A 3,101-nucleotide genomic window follows, 5' to 3' on the forward strand; every position below is an offset into this window, starting at 1 on the left:
TTATTAAACTGTCTTTATCTCAACCCACGGGTCTTACTTTTTTTTCTTTTCTCCTATTCTTTCTCTCCCCCCACAGAGGGAGGGGGGGGAGTGAGCGAGCGGCTGCGTGGTGCTTAGTTGCCAGCCGGGTTAAACCACGACAAGGTGAACAAGCGCTCCTGGGCGTACAACGAGTACACAGTTATGTGGTAAGGACATGTATGTCATGTATTAGGACACAGGAAAGAGGGTGCATGTGTGTCAGGCACATTGCATGGAGACGTTGGTACTGACATAAGCTCTTAACAGAAGGAACTCTAACAGCAGGATAAAATTACTTCATGTCTAAACAGAAGGCAGCAAAGGCAAGGGGAGAGGGAGAGAATTAAGGGGGGGGGAGGGGAATAAGAGAGAGGGGCAGGCAAGAAAGAGGTGGTTTCCAATAGAATATTTTAAGAGAGAGATGGAAGGCAGAGTTAAGATTGAGCACAAATCACTGCATGACTTCTTGGTCCTTGTTTTTTATATTACACTGACCTAATTAATTTTACACAGAAACATGTAGCAGCAGCTTTTCCCTGGACTTAACCCTACTTTGAAAAAATTCCTTCAGCTGTTTGCTCACTCGTGGTGTTATGAGCCACGTCAAACCACTTTTGAAATAGTAACGTTATACGCTTAGTTTTTGTGCAGTACAATCGACTTAAAACTGACAAAATGCAAGCATCTCTTTGAGCACTGATCGGAATTCGGACCAGCCACTGGAACTAACACCCCTGCACTCACTAATGGCACTCTGCAGGGTGTTGGTTTGCGAGAAAATACTGAGGCTTGAGATGGTCTAAAATTAAGGCCATCCTAAGGTTTTTCCAAAGTGCTATGGCGATTTATGTATTGCTAATAACAAATCAGGAAAAGAATCCTACTTACTGAATGAGCAACATTTCCTTTCATATTTACATCTTCCTTGGCACTTTCCCAGGCAAGAATTAACCATGTGCTGCTTAGCTTATAAAAACGGACAGTCTGAGGTAGGACGTTAGCAAGCCATAAGAATGCTATTTTGGTAATTTTCTTATTTTAAAAGGTTAGGCTTGATGTCACTTAATTTTCTAACTGAGCAAATCTGAACAAGCTAGATCTGCTTCTACAATGTCTTACACACAGAGATTGAACGTGGTATCGATTTCATGAATATGCTTATCTTCTAAGTTTACCTCTTCTTGTTAATTTACAAAGTGTGCTGAAGCATGCAGGCTTTTTCAGGCTCACAGCAATAATCCCCTCAGACACAGAATACTCCTTGTTTCCAAGTACTGAGCACCATACAAACATGCTGGTAACGTGGTCCAGGGAGCCAGGTGCCAACCAAGGGCATTTCTGAGGGTTTGCTGTATTTTTCAGTCTAATTTATGGCTTCCTGGGAAAAGCATTCCCAGTAGGCTTGATTTTCTCCATGCCATCTATGGGAAAGCACAAGCGGCTGAGCCTCTGACTAGCAGGTTGAGTTCTTTACCTTGTTACTGGTATCCTCTCGAAAAAACCCTTCAAAACCAGCCAGACAAAAAAGGAGAAGCTTTCCCCTTCACAAGCTGGGATTCCTCAGCTTATCTAACAGGAGTGCAAGCCACAGAACAAGGTTTTGTCAAGCATTGGAATGGGCTGCCCAGGGAAGGGGTCGAGTCCCCATCCCTGGAGGGACTTAAAAGCCAGGCAGACGAGGCCTTAGGGCTCGAGGTGCTTAGGGACAGGGTTTAGTGGTAGGATGGCAGGGTTAAGGTAATGGCTGGGCTTGGTGATCTTAAAGGGGTTTCCCAACCTCAATGATTCTATGATAAGATGCAACTTCGCTGTTTGGGAACAGAGATGTTTTCTTGTAATCTGTAAAAGAAAGAAGGAAAAGGAATCACACTTCAAATGGCTCATGCCTTTCAGTGGTGTTGCACGGGTCCCGTGAACTCAGTAGTTTCTACCTCAAAAGATGCCTTTCAAACAGATCTTAGTTGTGCCTCTGCACTTCGGCTGTCCTTTCTGCGAAATGCTTAATAGGCTTTTATTGTCTGCAGATACATGAATGAGTTTCGAGTGTCTTACTTTGCATTTTATTTTGCATGTAAGAAGCAAGTTCACTTGCTTTATTTATCGACAAACATTCCAGCTCCCTCCAATACTACCCTGAGGGCTGCCTTGGTGCGATACTGTGATAAGCAGAGTAAGCTGCTCTCCGGCAAACATACTCTGAACAAATAGTACTTTGGAAAAAAAAATTATTTTCAACAATTCTAGTGAAAAATACTGATCAATTTATTGGGAAAGCAGCGCGGCCTCTCCAAAGCACAGCTAAAGACTTTTCTGTGAATTCACAATCCCCACTAGGACGGGAAATTAAGTCTTTCATGCTTCAGTCACTTCGATAGTCACAACAGCCCTTTGTTGCACCTACACCCGGAGCAAAACTAATTTCTGATACCTTATTTCTACCTAAACTCAGAATGCATGTGGAAACTGCCTGCTGAATCGCTGCGTTTCCAGGCTTTATCCTCCCCTCGTGCCCCTTTTCTCCCTATTGAGAAGGAAGCACTGAGAGGCAGAGGGGAGGAAGCTGGGACATCCACCCTCTGCTCTGGAGCTCCCGTCCAAAAGCTTCAACCCCTCACGCCCAGGCCCAACAGGGAGAGCCTGGAGGCCCCAGCCACTGTCAGCCCCCCAGCTCCGCACCCCGCTGAATCAGCCCCGCTCCAAAGAGCTGGCTCCAGGGAAAGGGTTTGGATTTATCAAGGGCTGAAATAACTGCTGGAAGAAAATCTTACTCCCTGAAAACTTGCAAAATTTAAAGGTGGAGAGAAGTGATAGAAAAACGAGGAAAAAAGAATTAAGGTGGCATTGAAAGGAAGGGAGGAGAAAAAGCATGTCCTCACCTTCCTATCTTCTTCCTCCCCTATCTCCCGCCGGTTCCCTTTCCTATTCCCGGTTTTCACAAGCATTCCCAACACGCGTCTACTCGGGATGACACAGGACCCACGTCTCGGCAACTTCCCGTGCTTTGATGCAACCGCAACGGGAAGCAGCGCTGCACAGCAGAGGTGTCGAGGCTGCCGGCGGGGCAGGGGGAGCCTGCGGGC

The sequence above is a fragment of the Egretta garzetta genome, unplaced genomic scaffold (assembly GCF_000687185.1).
Source record: "Egretta garzetta isolate BGI_Z169 unplaced genomic scaffold, ASM68718v1 scaffold553, whole genome shotgun sequence".
Taxonomy (NCBI): domain Eukaryota; kingdom Metazoa; phylum Chordata; class Aves; order Pelecaniformes; family Ardeidae; genus Egretta; species Egretta garzetta.